Source organism: Orcinus orca, chromosome 1, assembly GCF_937001465.1.
Source record: "Orcinus orca chromosome 1, mOrcOrc1.1, whole genome shotgun sequence".
Classification (NCBI taxonomy): domain Eukaryota; kingdom Metazoa; phylum Chordata; class Mammalia; order Artiodactyla; family Delphinidae; genus Orcinus; species Orcinus orca.
Window position 1 is genome coordinate 35553349 of NC_064559.1, and position 19767 is coordinate 35573115.

The following is a 19767-nucleotide window of genomic DNA, read 5'->3' on the forward strand; positions in this document are numbered from 1 at the left end:
CTTCTGTTGTTGCGAAACTTAAATGTGAGGGCTTCTCCCTCCAGGCCTCCCGTCCTGCCTTCCTGGCTGGGTGTACAGAGAGGTCGGTATTGCCACAGCTTTCTCATCGAAGTGCCAGATCCCAGGGCACTATGAACACTTGACAAACATTAAATCAGCACTGTGGTTCTCTAGTGCCGGAACTGACAAATGGAAACACTGGTGTCCTGGGGAAAGCTCGTTCTGGCGTTGGAGTCGGAGACCTGGAATCCATCCGTGGCTCTGCCTCTCACTAACTCGTCAGTCTTAAGCAACTTTCTTTACCTCCCAAAACAGTTTCAATATACGTAAAATGGAGAGAACCCAATCTCTTCGAACTGTAATGATTAAAGGAGATAAGGTGCATAATCACCTCGCGAAGTGTCTAGCCCATAGGTTCTCATTAAATAACAATTTTTAAGGAACCAGGTCACACTTGGTACAAGAAACTGCTTGAACAATTTAGCAGCAGAAGGTATAACCTTATGCTGAACAAAACCTCCAAGAAATATACTGTGTATCCCATTTAACAGGAAACCAAGGACAGGCCAGTGTCTTACTAGCTGTGTGTCCTGCAATGAGTTGCTTCACCACTCTGAACCTAAGTCCCCTCATGTAAAATGAAGATAATAATGTGCAGCATTGCTGGGAAGATAAAATGTGATAAAGTCTGTAATGTGCTTAGTGCATTACCTGGCACATAGTAGACACCCAGTAAGTGGTGATGTCATTTATTTTTGCCTCCTCCTCGTCCCCACAGTTGAATTCATGGTTTAAAAAAAAAATTTTTTTTTTTTTTTTGGCCGCTGTAAGTAGCTTTCAGGATCTTAGTTCCCCGACCAGGGATTGAACACTGGCCACAGCAGTGAAAGAGCGAGTCCTAACCACTGGACCCCCAGGGAGTTCCCCATGGCAAAATTAATTGAACTCACTGAGTGAAATGGGATCATCTCAGGGAGCTCTAGTCAATACTCTGTAATGACCTATATGGGAAAAGAATAAAAAAGAGTGGATAGGGCTTCCCTGGTGGCTCAGTGGTTGAGAGTCCACCTGCTGATACAGAGGACACGGGTTTGTGTCCTGGTCCGGGAAAATCCCACATGCCGCGGAGCGGCTGAGCCCGTGAGCCATGGCCACTGAGCCTGCGCGTCCGGAGCCTGTGCTCCGCAACGGGAGAGGCCACAACAGTGAGAGGCCCACGTACAGCAAAAAAAAAAAAAAAAGAGTGGATATATGTATATGTATAACTGATTCACTTTGCTGTATAGCAGAAACTAACACAATATTTAAATCAACTATACTCCAATAAAAATTAATTTTAAAATATAACCGATATCATAAATGAAAAAGGAGACATCACCATCCATCCTATAGATATTTAAACATGATAACAAAATACTATGAATAATTTTATGAAGATACATATGAAAACTTAGTTGAAGGGAAAATTCCTAGAAAAATAATTTAATAAAATGGACAAAAAAGAAATGTGATCCTATCATCCCTTTGAAGGCTTTGGGAAGAGAATCATCACTTTAATTTCCAACCTCCTCCATCATAATACAGAGTAATTATAACATATAGAGGTATTCGTGGAAAAGCAATGCCAGCTAAAGATGTTAGCTTTTCGAAAATAATTTTATGACATATTTTCATTAAGAAATATGTGTTTTATGAGACTGACATGCTGCCTACTGCGCTAAGGAGGCAACTAAGAAATAGGTGTTTTAAAAGGAACGTGCAACATCTGAAAAGCAATAGTGCTCTTGGCCCCCACTACAAGTTTTTTCCTTGAAAAACTTCCATCTTAGAAACCAAGAGGGGGACTTCCCTGGTGGCGCAGTGGTTAAGAATCCGCCTGCAAGGGACACGAGTTCGAGCCCTGGTCCGGGAAGATCTCACATGCCGCAGAGCAACTAAGCCCGTGCGCCACGACTACTGAGCCCGCGTGCCTAGAGCCCGTGAGCCACAACTACTGAGCCTGCGTGCCTAGAGCCCGTGCTCCGCAACAAAGAGAAGCCACCGCAATGAGAAGCCTGCACACCACAACAAAGAGTAGCCCTCGCTCGCTGCAACTAGAGAAAGCCCGCACACAGCAACGAAGACCTAACACAGCCAAAAAATTAATTAATTTAAAAAAAAAAGAAATCAAGAGGAAAAAATAAGAATTATTAAGGTAGGCTGCTTAAGGTACACGCATTGGAAACATTTGTTTATGGGAAGATTTCATTTTAAAGCCCCATACCAGGAACAGTTAAGGGTTGTAGAGTTCCTCTGCAAACTACCCTGCTGTGCCCAAACTAGCAGTAAACATCTGATTCAGCCTCAGGGTCTATAGTTGTATCATAACCCCGAAGACTGAGCTGCCAGTATTGTCAATTGCTATGTATTTTTGGAAAAGAGCCTACTTTGGGAGTTCTTAAATTAGTCATAGCAAGTCTGTCTGCTTTTAAATTGACTGGGTTTTTGTTTGTTTGTTTTTAAACACGGTATATGTTGACAGCAGAGAAACCAGAAGAAAAGTGGATTTCAGATTAGTGAATTGAAAAAAAAGTTTATTAATGTGCCTGTTTTTCCCACTCGGGATTCTATAAATACAGAATCTCTCTCCATGGGTCCTTACACAACAGATGGTTCTGTTTTTGCAAACTCCATGGTGGTTATATTGGTCAACCAAAAAGATTGTGCTTTTTTGTTATCTTGTTTGTCATTTTCCCATCAGATAGATGAATTCTCATGCTTAGCCTTAGCTACTCAGGGCTATCTCACATATAATTTGCAGATATTTTGAGTGTTTAAACACATGTTTCCTGCCTGATCTGCCCTAGATTGTATGTTTTAACCTTTACAGTTATCCCAGCCCTGCCACCCCAGTTCCCCCAATTTAATTACATTTCTAAGAAACAATAACAATAAGTTATGATCATTTCTTCTTAAGGCAACTTCCCCTTCCCTCTCTTCTATTTCACTGCCTCATCATTACACCAAGTTAGCACAGTCAGTCCTCTGTATCCAGGGGTTCCACATTCACGGATTCAACTAGCCTTCTGAAAAAAAATTCCAGAAGGTTCCAGAAAGCAAAACTTGAATTTGCTGCATGCCAACTATTTACATAGAGTTTACATTGCATTAGTATTACAAGTAATCTAGAGATGATTTAAAGTATATGGGAGGATGTGCTTTATATTCAAATACTACTCCACTTTATATATGGGACTCGAGCATCCTCAGATTTTGGTATCCTTGGGGGTCCTGGAACCAGCCCTCCACAGATACTGAGGGATGACTGTATCCCTTTTTCCTAAAGAAATATTTCATGCGCTCTGACTCATTGAGCAAGCATGGAGCCATCCAGTTGCCTGGTGTGTCTTTCAGGCATGTCTCGCAGCACACGAAATAAAGAAGAGATAACCTTTAAGTCAAAAGGAGCACCAACAACCCCTAGGGATAGATGTGAGACAAAATTCACCATGTCTGAGATGAAAGAAGAAAAATCAGGGATCTCTAGGTTCTAGCCTTTGAGTCTCCCAAAGCTTGATCCTCCTGAGGAAATCCTCTTGAGGAAATCCTAAGGAAATAATATCCTTATCTTTCCTGGGCCTCACTTTCAACATTTTTGAAGATAAAAGAAAGTCATACCTTTCACTTCTAGTCTGTGGTGCATAGAGTAAAAGAAAAAGATGGTTGATCACACTATGCCTGGACTCTTATTAAATGATCCTATAGTTACTGTATTTGTGAGAATTGAGATCTTGATAGAGGAAAAGTTATTTGAAAATAAAATACACGTTAGTTGTCTATAGAATTTGCCAGCATTTGCTAAGCCGCACTACCTGTCAAGGGCCTAAACTTCACCAAAGACAAACAGTGAAATGATGGTTAGAAATGTCTTTTCACCAAGACTGTTATTCTGGGCAAATACGTTTCATCCCCAATAATCAGAGAATATTCAAGGTCCAGAGAAAAATCCCTGAAAAGGTCCTTGAACGAGGTACTCGTGGCCTCTAGACTATGAGGAAAGCTCATGGCAACATCTTTCAGCCCCAGCTGTAATCTTCACACAACACATTGTTTTCCCAGAGAGGGAAACATGACGAGACATGAGTTATTGCAGTTACGTGCCTGGGGCATAGCAACTATCTAATACATTTAATGACCTGTCACAAACACACCTTCATATAATTTTCATCTTTAGAGCCTACACCCGGGCTACTTCTTTCCTCCTCCACTAATATTTTCAACCTAAAATAATTTTATTGGTTTTGGGGGACTTCCGTGGTGGTCCAGTGGTTAAGAATCTGCCTTCCAAAACAGGGGATGCGGGTTCAATCCCTGGTCAGGGAACTAAGATCCCACATGCCGTGGGGCAACTAAGCCCGTGTCGCACGCCACAACTAGAGAGCCCGCATGCGGCAACTACTGAGGCTGTGCACTCTGGAGCCCTCATGCCACAAAAAGAGAGAAGACTGTGCCCCGCAACGAAGAGCCCGCACGCCACAACAAAAGATCCCATGTGCCGCAACTAAGACCCAACACAGCCAAATAAATAAATAATAATAAATAAAATGTAAAAATAATAATTTTATTGGTCTTTGATAAATGTGCTTTTCTCTAGGCTCATGAAAATTGATATGGAGTATGTTCTAGAGAAAGAGGAGGGAACTTTATTCCTAATTGCCCTTTAGAAAAGATATAACTTAATTGACAAAAGCTCATGAAATCCACCTTGTGTGTAACTGTATGATTCTAGGTGGCTTATCCAACTCCTTGTAGGATACATATTGCTCTGAATTTTAAATTAGAAGTTTTGTTTCCTCTCGTATATGTTGTGATAACTGGCTGGAAATTTTTTTTTCAATTACAATTAATTCAGGAACCACCAATACTATTATTCAGCATAATACTAAGCTGTTTACTGTAGAGGAAACTCAAAGAGGCTTTGTTCTTTTTCCTAGGAACTTTCAGTCTTGGACCAGTGACACTGACACCCTCAGAGACCATCGTTACTATCTACGACTTCCATTGTTTTTAGAGTTCTTTCACATTATCTATGTTGATCCTATTGACATAGACAAAGAATTCAGCAAAGGATCCAGAGATGATGGGAAAAGCAAAGTCAGGCCGACAAATGACGGGGTAAGTGCAGCTCTAAACAGGGTTTCTTGGGGTGAGGAGGCATTGGGAGAGGGAGTGAAATTACCACCTCCCATTGCATTAAGGAACATTTCCTGAAAGAGGTGGAGTTCGAAAGACATGGTGCCAATTCAAAAATCTGTAATGCCAGCTTTTTTCTTCCTTACTTTATCCAGCTGCAAAACAAAATGAGTTTTGCTGTGCTACAGAACTTAGCTAGTAAGTTGTGTACCCAATTTAGAAGTGTGACACAGCCCCCAGCTTCCCTCTCTCAAGGGAAGGAAATTTGAATTCTGTCTTGGCTTACCCTGTGAAGTGGGAAAATTGTTGGGTCTGGAGGGCTTTTTTTCCTCCCCTCTTTCTCTCAGCTTCTCCCCATTCCTGAGAAAATGCAGCTGTGTTGCATATAACTGATCAAATATGTCTAGAAGTCAGATTCCAGTGGGAGAACCCTAAAGTAGAGGGAGAATAGGGGGTTCTGCCTGTGACAGAAAAGAATCCAAAGGCAAGGTTCCGTGGAGCAGAGAGTTCTGGTTAGATTTTGTTTGGAATTGTATCCCTCGCCACCCTATGTACACTTGATCTTCGTTTCTTTGCTTTCTCCCCACCTCCCACCCCAGCCGTCTCTCTCAGCCTTATTCTTCTTCCTATGTCTACTTTTTCTTTCCCTTTATACCTCTATTTGTTAACCTTGCCAGGGGCCCCTTGAAAATGTATTAGCCACGATAGTGGTCCTTGGGCTTCAGAAGATTTCATGTAAAATTTTTTTTAAGCATTAGCCATGTGCTGAACACTGCACTAGATGCTTCAGGAGACACACAGACGAGGGGGTAAAAACCACTATGACACAGGAAAGCATGTTAAATAGGGGTAAAAACAGCAGGAGGCTCCTCGGGCATCCAGGGTGTCTAGGATTTACAGAAAATTGGGGACGGGATTTGCAGGAAAAACATTCTGCTTGGAATGCCTTTTCCCCTGCCCTGCCCTGCCCTGCCCCACCTGGCTATCTTCTACTTTAGGTCTCAGCTCAGATGTCACCTGCTCCAGGGAGCCCTCCCAAACCCCAGGCTGGGTTTGTGACCTCCAGTGTCTCCCATCGTGTCCCATACTGACCCTGTCTGTGGCACTCACCACACCAGCCTGAAATTTCTTATTTGTCTCTTTAACCCTTTGGACTGGGTCCTTGAGAGGTCTTGTTCCTCATTGCAGCCCAGCACCCAACACAGTCCCTACCCTGAGAGCTGCTCAATATACTCACGGAATGACTAGATCATCTGGGCGAAGGGCATGAACATACCTGACGCAGAGAAGTGCACTGGGGTTCAAGCCACCCATCCTAAGGGAACTTCCCCCTTCAACTCTCAGCCTATTTTTTCCTCTCTTTCCTTCCCTTTAGTATCAAGCTTCAAAAAATAATGGTTTATATTTGCCACCTATGGTTTCTCACCTTGCACTCACTCTTCAATCCACTGAATATGTCTATTGGCCCCACCATTGACTCTTCCCTAGTGGAGGCTACAGGCATCCTAATTGCCAGATCTGACCCCCCCTTTCCAGGCATCATCCTGTTCTCCATCTTTAAGACTAATTCAGACATCACCTCCTTAGGTAAACATCCCCTGACTTCCAAAGCAGGCTTAGATGTCTCTTCCTGGCACCTTCCCTGAAACACAGTTCTCTCTTGGCTTCCATGATTCTCCTTCTATCTCTCTGGCCAGTTTTTGTCTCTTTGGGGGCTTCTGTTCCACCAGCTCTGGAGAATGGGCTGTATCCTTGCCTTAGAGTTCTGTCTTTGGGCTGTTGTGCCTCAAGACACTCCCCACAAGGGACCTCATTCTCTCCAACACTTTGTTCACTACCCAAAGGCTAATGACCCCTAAACTTTATCTCTGACCCTTACTTCTGCCCTGAACTCTGAATCCATGTTTCCTATTTCCTACAGGATTTTTTCACCTGATGTCCTCATGACCTGCCCTCCATCTCAGAATATACAACTTGAATTCATTACCAGCACCTGCCACACCTCCCCAACTCCTCCTTGCCAATTTCAGTTGAAAGCATTACCCAGACATTTCAGTCATCTCTAATGATTCCTTCTTCCTCACCCTCCACAACTGGTCACCGTGGTCTGTTGTATCTAATCTTTGGAATATCTCACATCTGTCCCCTCCTCATGCCTGTCCCAAAGGCTCTCACCATCTCTTGCTAGGACTATTGCAGTAGCCTTCTAACTTCTCTCCTAGTATCCAGGCATTCCAGCCCATCCTCCACATTACCACAAGGAAATTTACTGAAACCCACATTCAATTATGTCACTCATCCATTTTAGAGTGTCCAGTGATTGATTTCTCTGCTGCTTCCAGGATAAAGTCCTAACTCTGGCCTGACAGGCCTGTGAAGAGCAAGGTTTAAAGGCCACATCATCCTTCAATGTTTCCTATTTCGATTAGTGACCCTTTACAGTCTAGCCCTTTTTCAGCCTAATCTCCAGCCTCACACACTAAAGCCCCTCAAACACATCAGGCACTTCCAGGACTTTGTGTATGTAGCTCTTTCAGCCTGGAATGTCTCCTCCATCGCATGGAATTCCTTTGAAGCAAGTACTGTGTCAATCATCTCTATATACCCAGTGTCTCCTAACCTAGTGCCTGGTACATAATAGGGACTTTAGTAAGTACTGAATGAGGAACTCGCACTTCAAGGAAGGCCCAGCTCTCAAAGGTTACTTCTCTATTTCTCCTGACCACTGCCCACTTCCACCCCAATTAGATGTGATTGTTCCCTCCAGCCTTCATCACTTAACAAAAATTTCATGAATTCCTGCTAAGTACCAGGCCCTGAGCTAAGAGAGAGAGCCATAAGGAACCTCAGTCTAGGTAACAGATGGACCAGCAAATGATTAGAACACTGAGATAAGTGCTGCAATGGGGTCCTTCTGTCATACACCTTTCCTGTAGAGAAATTAACATGAAAAGCCAAATCATGACCATCATGCTAATTGGTGAGCATGGTGTCTGGGCAGAGGAGTGGGCTAAATGAGTCAAATGTTCCCTGATGTCTTAGTCCGTTCAGGCTGCTATAACAAAATACCACAGACCGCGTGGCTTATAAACGACAGAAATTTATTTCTCATAGTTCTGAAGGCTGGGAAGCCCAAGATCAAGGCACCAGCATGGCTGCATTCTGGTGAGAGCCTGCTTCCTGGGTCAGAACCAACACCTCTCTGTGTCCTCACAAGGTGGAAGGGGCGAGGGAGCTCTGTGAACTTTCTTTTGTAAGAGCACTAATCCCACTCACAAAGGCCCCACCCTCATGACTTAAGCACATCCCAAAGCCCCCACCTCCTAATACCATCATCTTTGGGAATTAGGATTCTAATATACAAATTTTGAGAGGACACCAACATTCAGACCATAGCACATGGTAACTAGATATGCCAGCTGCACAACAGGGTACTGGCAAGGGAGCCCCTTCTGAACAGCATGGGACTGATCACCCCCAACACCTTCCTCATCTGGTCCCCCCTTTCAGCCTCCACGTGGCCATCTCTCTTCTGCTGACACGTTCTCCTTAGCCATCTTAAAACAATCTCCTAGGTGCTAGCCTAACTCTGCCTGCTCATCCAGATTCAGATATCTAATAGAAGAGAAAGGGAAGTGTGCACCTCTTAACGGCCTATACAACATTCCACTTTGTATTACAGCCATTTGTGCCCTTGGGACGGGGACTTTAGTTTCTCATGCTGAATAGAGTGCTTCATACACAACAGACCAATATGTTTGGTTGGATGAATGCTCATAACAAACTTCTTCAGACTCCTCTATCCGTTACAACTGACCATCATCCATAGCTTCATATCAGAATCTCAGGGTTAGAAAGTGCTTAAAGATAATGTAGACCAACCAACCCTTAATGCTTCCCCTGCACCAAGCAGTCATCCAGCCCATGCTCCAGTGCCTCCAGTGCAGGGAGCTCCCTACCTCCTGAAGCAGCCCGTTTACTCTTGACTATCAAAATCTGTATTCCTGTAACCTTCCTCCAGCCCCCTGGCCTCAGAAGAACACAGAACAACTCCATTCCTTCCTCCACAGAACAGCTCTTTAAATAGCTGAAGACTGCTCTCACGTCCCCTGAGGAGTCTCTTCCCCAAGCTAAACACATCCCCATTTCCTTCACCTTCATTGTGTAATGGGATTTCAAGTATCCTCACCATCTTGCCTGCTGCCCTTGCTCTAAACAGGAAGGACAATTATGATACTGGCCAGATTGGCATAACACAGCTTTCTTTTTCAAGCTGTTGACCCAAAGAGAAAACTCAATCAGAAGCTTTATACAAGCAAAAAGCAGAGAAGTTACACATAAGGTTTGAAAATAGGCTTCTGGTCACCTCATGACTCCAAACAGCCTCTGCCCACTCTACCCACAACACATCCTAATGTAGCCAGGAAGGCAGACGCATGCACACAAAATGTTATTTTTTTTAATTTATTTATTTAATTAATTTATTTTTGGCTGTGTTGGGTCTTCGCTGCTGCGCGGGCTTTCTCTAACTGCAGCGAGTTGGGGCCACTCCTCACCGTGGCGCATGGGCCTCCCACCGTGGTGGCCTCTCCTGTTGCGGAGCACGGGCTCAAGGTGCATGGGCTTCAGCATTTGTGGCACATGGGCTCAGTAGTTGTGGCTCATGGGCTCTAGAATGCAAGCTCAGTAGTTGTGGCACACAGGCTTAGTTGCTCCGCGGCATGCAGGATCTTCCCGGACCAGGGCTTGAACCCGTGTCCCCTGCACTGGCAGGCAGACTCCCAACCACTGCGCCACTAGGGAAGCCCCAAAATGTTATTTTTTTAAAAAGGCAAGCATTACTGCTAGAAGTCTGTATTTCCAGAAATTTCTTGTGAGCTCACTGAAATTAAGGATTGGGCCAGCTCCAGCCACTCATGCTCTCAGAAGTGTGAAGTCTCAGCTTCCCAGCACAACATAGACGACAGTGGTCTGGACCAGCTCTCAAGGTCATAAGGAGGTAAAGTCTGTGGGCCTGCCCTGCCCTTCCTGGACCCCACCTCCCACTGTCCCAAATGCCTCCTCCTTTCACTTTTATTTATTTATTTATTTATTATTATTATTTTTGTGGTACGCGGGCCTCTCACTGTTGTGGCCTCTCCCATTGCAGAGCACAGGCTCCGGATGCGCAGGCCCAGTGGCCATGGCTCACGGTCCTAGCCACTCCACGGCATGTGGGATCTTCCCGGACCGGGGCATGAACCCGTGTCCCCTGCATCGGCAGGCAGACTCTCAACCACTGCGCCACCAGGGAAGCCCCTCCTTTCACTTTTAAAAACCAAACTATGCCCATCGTGCATGGCTTGCTTCTGTCCATCTCTGAAACTCTCATTCATCAAGGACCCCCTTTCTAAGAGGGTTGGAACTATGTCTATCTTTTCACCTTGTACTCTTGCCTTCCCCCACCAAAAATTGCTCTTCAGAAAACATTTCATCAAGTCACTTATATTCTCTTATGAATTCATATCAGTATATTATTCTCCCAGAGATATTTGCATTTTAAGTATTCTTTGTAAATATGGTTTCCAGTTAAGGAGATTCCAAGCATCAGCTAAGTAGTGAACATGGTAGGTGGAGTATATGCCACAGGAAGACGCTTCCTTCTTGGGCAGCAGTTTCATCATCCATAAACTGAGGGAGGTGTTTGATGCCCAGCTCTGGCGTCTGTGAGTTGATGAGTTACCTGGTGTTAGTAAGACCTCATTCTGTTAGTCACAGTTCTCCAGAGAAACAGAACCAGTAGGATTTATATACAGAGAAAGAGTCATTATAAAAAATTGGCTCACACAATTATGGAGACTGACAAGTCCTAAGATCTGCAGGGTTAGTTGGCAAGCTGGAGACCCAGGAGAGCCAGTGGTGCAGTTCCAGTCCAAGTCTGAAGGCCTGAGAACCAGGAGAACGGTGGTGTAGCTCCAATCTGAAGGCCAGCAGGCTCAAGTCCCAGGAAGAGCTGATGTTTCCATTTGAGTCCAAAGGCAGGAAAAAAAGTTGATGTCCCAATTTGAGGGCAGTCAGGAAGAAGGAACTCCGTTTAACTCAGAGGAAGGTCAGCCTTTTTGTTCTATGCAGGCCTTCTACTGATTGGACGAGGCCCACCCACGTTTGCTTTACTCCACCTACCAATTTGTATTAATCTCATCCCCAGACACCTTCACAAATACACCCATAATAATGTTTGACCAAATATCTGGGCACCCTGTGGCCAGCAAGTTGACACATAAAATAAACCATCACACTCGTAGAAGTAGAGTATGGTCACTCAAAAGGCCTGGCCCTGGTTGTGAACAAGAGAGAGATCGGATGGGAAATGGCTTTGAAATCCCGGACATAAAGGCAAGGTCACCCTTGGTATTTAACTCCACCCCTTCCCCCTACCACCTGCCCACTACCCCTACAATTTCCTTCCACTCCCACTTCACAACTTTAATTTTTCTTTTTCTATGTTAAGAAAATTTTACAAGCATTTTAAGAAAAATATTATCCATAAAATTTACAGACATTGATAAATTAAATTAACGACTTCCTTCTATAGCATACTGAAACAAAAGTCACAAACTCTCTCCAAAAAAATGTGAAACCACTCACACAGTATTACTAAACTGAATCTAAAGGTCAAAAAGAAGTACTACAATAAACCATGCAAAATGCAAAGGCAAAACACAGCCTTCATCTTCAGACGAACCACCTGATATTTGAAGCAGGGGTGTAAAACTGAGGTTTTCCACTTGCTTAAAAGTAAGATGGCTTTCATTTGCCCATCGATTTTGTTTGCTTAACAATTCATTGAATCAAGTGAGCAAATTTACTGAGGACCCATTGACTACTATGTGTAGCTACAGACCTAGATATGGGGCAACACAACAATGAATAAGATGCAGCTTTAGCCCTGGAAAAACTTGCTGGGGGAACAGATTGCAAATGCCTGCTTGGGCCCATCTCATTTACCATTGCTTCTCCTGGGAAGCCCTCTCTGACCTGCTACCACCAAGCCTTATCCCAGACCGGGCAAGGGCCCCTCTGTGCACTCCCCTAGCCCTGTGCCCCTGGTAATAGCATTGTCACACATTCTGTAATTGCTTCTGTGTATCTCCAAACTCCTCACTGGTTGGGGACCTCCAAGAGGGCAGGGATTGTTCCTATCTTTTCACCCTGCCACAACTCTGGCACATGGTAGCTACTTAAAAATTGTTTGTGAAACGAATTTTTAGATGAATAAGCCAAGTTTCTTTTTTTAATTTTTATTGGAATATAGTTGATTTACAGTGTTGTGTTAGTTTTTGCTGTACAGCAAAGTGAATCAGTTATACATATACATACATCCACTCTTTTTTAGATTCTTTTCCCACATAGGTCATTACAGAGTATTGAGTAGAGTACCTACCCTGTGCTATACAGTAGGTCCTTATTAGTTATCTATTTTATATATAGTAGTGTGTATATGTCAGTCCCAATCTCCCAATTTATCCCTTCCCCCTTTCCGCCCCCCCTGGTAACCATAAGATTATTTTCTACATCTGTGACTCTATTTCTGTTTTGTAAATAGGTTTATTTGTACTATTTTTTTAGATCCCACATATAAGTGATATCATACAATATTTGTCCTTCTCTCTCTGACTTACTTCACTCAATATGACAATCTCTAGGTCCAACCATGTTGCTGCAAATGGAATTATTTCGTTCTTTTTTATGGCTGAGTAATTTTCCATTGTATACATGTACCACATCTTCTTTATCCATTCCTCTGTCAATGGACATTTAGGTTGCTTCCATGTCCTGGTTATTGTAAAGAATGCTGCATTGAACATTGGGGTGAATGAATCTTTTCAAATTATGGTTTTCTCCAGGTGTACATGCCCAGGAGTGGGATTGCTAGATCATATGATAGCTCTATTTTTAGTTTTTTTAAGGAACCTCCATACTATTCTCCATGGTGGCTGTACCAATTTACATTCCCAGCAACAGTGCAGAAGGGTTCCCTTTTCTCCACACCCTCTCCAGCATTTATTATTTGTGGATTTTTTGATGACGGCCATTCTGACTGGTGTGAGGTGATACCTCATTATAGTTTTGATTTGCATTTTTCTAATAATTAGTGATGTTGAGCATCTTTCATGTGCTTTTCGGCCTTCTTTGGAGGTCAATGTATATCTTCTTTGGAGGAATGTCTACTAAGATCTTCCAGTCTTTTTTTTTTTTTTTTTTGATTTTATTTTATTTATTTTTTTATACAGCAGGTTCTTATTAGTCAGCAATTTTATACACATCAGTGTATACATGTCAATCCCAATCGCCCAATTCAGCACACCACCAGCCCCACCCCACCGCGGCTTTCCCCCCTTGGTGTCCATACGTTTGTTCCCTACATCTGTGTCTCAATTTCTGCCCTGCAAACTGGTTCATCTGTACCATTTTTCTAGGTTCCACATATATGCATTAATATACGATATTTGTTTTTCTCTTTCTGACTTACCTCACTATGTATGACAGTCTCTAGATTCATCCACGTCTCTACAAATGACCCAATTTCACTTCCATTTTATGGCTGAGTAATATTCCATTGTATATACATACCACATCTTCTTTATCCATTCGTCTGTCGATGGGCATTTAGGTTGCTTCCATGACCTGGCTATTGTAAATAGTGCAGCAATGAACATTGAGGTGCATGTGTCTTTTTGAATTATGGTTTTCGCTGGGTATATGTCCAGTAGAGGGATTGCTGGGTCATATGGTAATTCAATTTTTAGTTTTTTAAGGAACCTCCATACTGTTCCCCATAGTGGCTGTATCAATTTACATTCCCACCAACAGTGCAAGAGGGTTCCCTTTTCTCCACACCCTCTCCGGCATTTGTTGTTTGTAGATTTTCTGATGATGCCCATTCTAACTGGTGTGAAGTGATACCTCATTGTAGTTTTGATTTGCATTCCTCTAATAATTAGTGATGTTGAGCAGGTTTTCACGTGCTTCTTGGCCATCTGTATGTCTTCTTTGGAGAAATGTCTAGTTAGGTCTTCTGCCCATTTTTGGATTGGGTTGTTTATTTTTTTAACATTGAGCTGCATGAGCTGTTTATATATTTTGGTGATTAATCCTCTGTCTGTTGATTTGTTTGCAAATATTTTCCCCCATTCTGAGGGTTGTCTTTTTGTCTTGTTTGTAGTTTCCTTTGCTTTGCAAAAGCTTTTACATTTCATTAAACAATTTCATTGTTTATTTTTAATTCCATTACTCTAGGAGGTGGATCAAAAAAGATCTTGCTGTGATTTATGTCAAAGAGTGTTCTTCCTATGTTTTCCTCTAAGAGTTTTATAGTGTCTGGTCTTACATTTAGGTCTCGAATCCATTTTGAGTTTATTTTTATTTTTATTATTATTATTTTTTGTGGTACACGGGCCTCTTACTGTTGTGGCCTCTCCCGTTGCGGAGCACAGGCTCTGGACGCGCAGGCTCAGCGGCCATGGCTCACGGGCCTAGCCGCTCTGCGGCATGTGGGATCTTCCCGGACCGGGGCACGAACCCCTGTCCCCTGCATCAGCAGGCGGACTCTCAACCACTGTGCACCAGGGAAGCCCTGAGTTTATTTTTGTGTATGGTGTTAGGGAGTGTTGTAATTTCATTCTTTTACATGTAGCTGTTCAGTTTTCCCAGCACCACTTATTGAAGAGACTGTCTTTTCTCCATTGTATATCCTTGCCTCCTTTGTCGTAGATTAGTTGACCATAGGTGCGTGGGTTTATCTCTGGGCTTTCTATCCTGTTCCATTGATCTATATTTCTGTTTTTGTGCCAGTACCATATTGTCTTGATTGCTGTAGCTTTGTAGTATAGTCTGAAGTCAGGGAGTCTGATTCCTCCAGCTCCATTTTTTTCCCTCAAGACTGCTTTGGCTATTCGGGGTCTTTTGTGTCTCCATACAAATTTTAAGATTTTTTGTTCTAGTTTCATAAAAAATGCCATTGGTAATTTGATAGAGATTGCATTGAATCTGTAGATTGCTTTGGGTAGTATAGTCATTTTCACAATATTGATTTTTCCAATCCAAGAACATGGTATACCTCTCCATCTGTTGGTATCACCTTTAATTTCTTTTATCAGTATCTTATAGTTTTCTGCATACAGGTCTTTTGTCTTCCTAGATAGGCTTATTCCTAGGTATTTTATTCTTTTTGTTTTGGTGGTAAATGTGAGTGTTTCCTTAATTTCCCTTTCAGATTTTTCATCATTAGTGTAGAGGAATGCAAGAGATTTCTGTGCATTAATTTTGTATCCTGCAACTTTACCAAATTCATTGATTAGCTCTAGTAGTTTTCTGGTGGCATCTTTAGGATTCTCTACGTATAGTATCATGTCATCTGCAAACAGTGACAGTTTTACTTCTTCTTTTCCAATTTGTATTCCTTTTGTTTCTTTTTCTTCTCTGATTGCCTTGGCTAGGACTTCCAAAACTATGTTGAATAATAGTGGTGAGAGTGGACATCCTTGTCTTGTTCCTGATCTTAGAGGAAATGCTTTCAGTTTTTCACCATTGAGAACGATGTTTGCTGTGGGTTTGTCATATATGGCCTTTATTATGTTGAGGTAGGTTCCCTCTATGCCCACTTTCTGGAGAGTTTTTATCATAAATGGGTGTTGAATTTTGTCAAAAGCTTTTTCTGCATCTATTGAGATGATCATATGGTTTTTATTCTTCAATTTGTTAATATGGTCTATCACATTGATTGATTTGCGTATATTGAAGAATCCTTGCATCCCTGGGATAAATCCCATTTAATCATGGTGTATGATCCTTTTAATGTGTTGTTGGATTCTGTTTGCTAGTATTTTGTTGAGGATTTTTGCGTCTATATTCATCAGTGATATTGGTCTATAATTTTCTTTTTTTGTACTATCTTTGTCTGGTTTTGGTGTCAGCGTGATGGTGACCTCATAGAATGAGTTTGGGAGTATTCCTTCCTCTGCAATTTTTTGGAAGAGTTTGAGAAGGATGGGTGTTAGCTCTTCTCTAAATGTTAGACAGAATTCACCTGTGAAGCCATCCGGTCCTGGACTTTTGTTTGTCGGAAAATTTTTAATCACAGTTTCAATTTCATTACTTGTGATTGGTCTGTTCATATTTTCTATTTCTTCCTGGTTCAGTCTTGGAAGGTTATACCTTTCTAAGAATTTGTCCATTTCTTCCAGGTTGTCCATTTTATTGGCATAGAGGTGCTTGTAGTAGTCTCTTAGGATGCTTTGTATTTCTGCGGTGACTGTTGTAACTTCTCCTTTTTCATTTCTAATTTTATCGATTTGAATCCTCTCCCTCTTTTGCTTGATGAGTCTGGCTAATGGTTTATCAATTTTGTTTATCTTCTCAAAGAACCAGCTTTTAGTTTTATTGATCTTTGCTATTGTTTTCTTTGTTTCTATTTCAATTATTTCTGCTCTGATCTTTATGATTTCTTTCCTTCTGCTTACTTTGGGTTTTGTTTATTCTTCTTTCTCTAGTTCCTTTAGGTGTAAGGTTAGATTGTTTATTTGAGACTTTTCTTGTTTCTTGAGGTAGGCTTGTATTGCTACAAACTTCCCTCTTAGAACTGCTTTTGCTGCATCCCATAGGTTTTGGATCGTCGTGTTTTCATTGTCATTTGTCTCTAGGTATTTTTTGATTTCCTCTTTGATTTCTTCAGTGATCTCTTGGTTATTTAGTAACGTATTGTGTAGCCTCCATGTGTTTGTGTTTTTTACGATTTTTTCCCTGTAATTGATTTCTAGTCTCATAGCTTTGTGGTCAGAAAAGATGCTTGATATGATTTCAATTTTCTTAAATTTACTGAGGCTTGATTTGTGACCCAAGATGTGATCTATCCTAGGGAATGTTCCGTGTGCGCTTGAGAAGAAAGTGTAATCTGCTGTTTTTGGATGGAATGTCCTATAAATACCAATTAAGTCTATCTGGTCTGGTCCATTGTGTCATTTAAGGCTTGTGTTTCCTTATTAATTTTCTGTTTGGATGATCTGTCCGTTGGTGTAAGTGAGGTGTTAAAGTCCCCCACTATTTTTGCATTACTGTTGATTTCCTCTTTCAGAGCTGTTAGCAGTTGCCTTATGTATTGAGGTGCTCCTATGTTGGGTGCATATATATTTATAATTGTCATATCTTCTTCTTGGATTGATCCCTTGATCATTATGTAGTGTCCTTCCTTGTCTCTTGTAACATTCTTTATTTTAAAGTCTATTTTATCTAATGTATTGCTACTCCAGCTTTCTTTTTATTTTCATTTGCATGGAATATCTTTTTCCATCCCTTCACTTTCAGTCTGTATGTGTCCCTAGGTCTGAAGTGGGTCTCTTGTGGACAGCATATATATGGGTCTTGTTTTTGTATCCATTCAGCAAGCCTGTGTCTTTTGGTTGGAGCATTTAATCCATTCACGTTTAAGGTAATTATCGATATGTATGTTCCTATTACCATTTTCTTAATTTGGGGGGGTTTGTTTTTGTAGGTCCTTTTCTTCTCTTGTGTTTCCCACTTAGAGAAGTTCCTTTAGCATTTGTTGTAGAGTGGGTTTGGTGGTGCTGAATTCTCTTAGTTTTGCTTTTCTGTAAAGTTTTTGATTTCTCCATCAAATCTGAATGAGATCTTTGCCGGGTAGAGTAATCTTGGTTGTAGGTTCTTCCCTTTCATCACTTTAAGTATATCATGCCACTCCCTTCTGGCTTGTAGAGTTTCTGCTGAGAAATCAGCTGCTAACCTTATGGGAGTTCCCTTGTATGTTATTTGTCGTTTCTCCTTGCTGCTTTCAATAATTTTTCCTTGTCTTTAATTTTTGCCAGTTTGATTACTATGTGTCTTGGCGTGTTTCTCCTTGGGTTTATCCTGTATGGGACTCTCTGCACTTCCTGGACTTGGGTGGCTATTTCCTTTCCCATGTTAGGGAATTTTTCAACTATAATGTCTTCAAATATTTTCTCAGGTCCTTTCTCTCTCTTCTCCTTCTGGGACCCCTATAATGCGAATGTTGTTGCGTTTAATGTTGTCCCAGAGGTCTCTTAGGCTGTCTTCATTTCTTTTCATTCTTTTTTCTTTATTCTGTTCCACAGCAGTGAATTCCACCATTCTGTCTTCCAGGTCACTTATCCATTCTTCTGCCTCAGTTATTCTGCTATTGATTCCTTCTAGTGTAGTTTTCATTTCAGTTATTGTATTGTTCATCTCTGTTTGTTTGTTCTTTAATTCTTCTAGGTCTTTGTGAAACATTTCTTGCATCTTCTCGATCTTTGCCTCCATTCTTTTTCCCGAGGTCCTGGATCATCTTCACTATCATTATTCTGAATTCTTTTTCTGGAAGGTTGCCTATCTCCACTTCATTTAGTTGTTTTTCTGGGGTTTTATCTTGTTCCTTCATCTGGTACATAGTCCTCTGCCTTTTCATCTTGTCTATCTTTCTGTGAATGTGGGTTTTGTTCCACAGGCTGCAGGACTGTAGTTCTTCTTACTTCTGCTGTCTGTCCTCTGGTCCCAGTCATTTTTTGATTGGGTTGTTTTTTTGTTACTGAGCTGTTTGTATATTTTGGAGATTAATCCCTTGCCAGTTGCTTCGTTTGCAAATATTTTCCCCCATCCTGTGGATAAGCCAAGTTTTTGTCCAACATACATGAGTTGCACAGTAGCAGTATATTATGGGAAGACAGAGAAGGAAGTGATTAACTTCAGGAAACAAGAGAAGGGAATTTTTAAGCTGAGGGTTGGAGAATAACCACGATTCCCATAGGCACAGAAGAGGCAGAGGGCTTTCCACAAAGAGGGTGCAGCAATGGCAAAGGCACTGAGGCTCATAAGAGCAAAGTTTGGTTGAGCAGTGGGAAGAAACTCACTATGGCTGAAGCAGGGTTTGGGGGAACCCCAGCAGGGGCTGGGGGAATGGGGAGGTGGCAATGAAGGGGATAAAGAGGTGGACGGAGCCACATGTGAAGGAGCCATGTTCAGGTGAGTCTCCTGAGGTTCCCCTGCCACCCAAGCATGGGGCTGTCAGCTCAGTGCATGGGAAACTAACTCAGGCTGCAGTACAAGCATGGATCTAATGGCAGCGGGAGTCAGGGTGAGTGGAGATTAGACCAGATAAAGGGAGATGGCTATGGTTAATGAATTGGTCCAGGAGAGGGACAACATGACAGTGGCAGTGAGGTTAGCAGTGAGGCAATCAGTGTGAGGGATATTTAGGATGTAGAATCAATATGACTTGGTGGTTTTCTTTATAACTACTGCAGGAAGCCTGAGAAAATGTATGTACTATCGATTGAAGTGCTCATGTATTTCAAAAGTGTTCATTAAGTCAAAAACACTGAACTTGGGGCTTCCCTGGTGGCGCAGTGCTTAAGAATCCACCTGCCAATGCAGGGGACATGGGTTCGAGCCCTGGTCTGGGAAGATCCCACATGCCGCGGAGCAACTAAGCCCATGTGCCACAACTACTGAGCCCATGTGCCTAGAGCCCGTGGTCCACAACAAGAGAAGCCACTGCAATGAGAAGCCCGCGCACCGCAACAAAGAGTAGCCCCCGCTTGCTGC